Genomic DNA, 1,023 nt, shown 5'->3' on the forward strand with positions numbered 1-1,023 from the left:
AAGCACGCAGCAGGCGCTTGGGTCGACGAGCTTCCGTCAGTTCTGTGGGGATTGAGGACCACCCCGAATCGGTCGACTGGAAGAACTCCGTTCTTTCTGGTTTACAGAGCGAAAGCAGTCCTGCCGAGTGATCTACTTCACAATGCACCCCGAGTCGAGCTTTATACCGAAGATGAAGCAGAACAAGCCCGGCAAGATGCAGTCGACCTCCTGGAAGAAGAAAGAGAAATGGCTATGATCCGATCGACCATTTATCAGCAAGACTTGCGTCGATTCCATGCCAGAAATGTGAAGAGTCGAGCCTTCCAAGAAGGAGATTTGGTCCTCCGAGTGGATCAACAGAAACCACACAACCTCGCTCCTACTTGGGAAGGTCCCTTCATCGTCACTAGAGTCCTCCACAATGGAGCGTATCACCTTTACAATGTCGATCGCCAGATCGATGAGCCACGAGCTTGGAATGCAGAACTACTCCGCCCCTTTCACACTTGAATTCTCACTCGGATGAGATGTAATAAGAAAAACTTCTGTAGTCTATTTATCAAAGACAAGAGTGTTACAAATTTTCCTATAATTGTTGTTGCTTTTGTTTGCGTGTGAAATTCCCCAGTGGGTGGCTTAGCTTCGAATCCGTTTCGCCTAAGTTTGTAAAAAAATCCTACCGAGTGGTGAGCCAGACTCCCACTCGGAGGCTTAGCTGCAGCTCAGTGCTCGCCTAAGTGTTTAAAAATCCTACCGAGTGGCGAGCCAGACTCCCACTCGGAGGCTTAGCTGGAGCCCAGTGCTCGCCTAAGTGTTTAAAAATCCTACCGAGTGGTGAGCCAGACTCCCACTCGGAGGCTTAGCTGCAGCCCAGTGCTCGCCTAAGTGTTTAAAAATCCTACCGAGTGGAGAGCAAACCTCCCACTCGGAGGCTTAGCTGCAGCCCAGTGCTCTCCTAAGTGTTTAAAAATCCTACCGAGTGGAGAGCAAACCTCCCACTCAGAGGCTTAGCTGCAGCCCAGTGCTCGCCTAAGTGTTTAA

The sequence above is a fragment of the Triticum dicoccoides genome, chromosome 4A (assembly GCF_002162155.2).
Source record: "Triticum dicoccoides isolate Atlit2015 ecotype Zavitan chromosome 4A, WEW_v2.0, whole genome shotgun sequence".
Taxonomy (NCBI): domain Eukaryota; kingdom Viridiplantae; phylum Streptophyta; class Magnoliopsida; order Poales; family Poaceae; genus Triticum; species Triticum dicoccoides.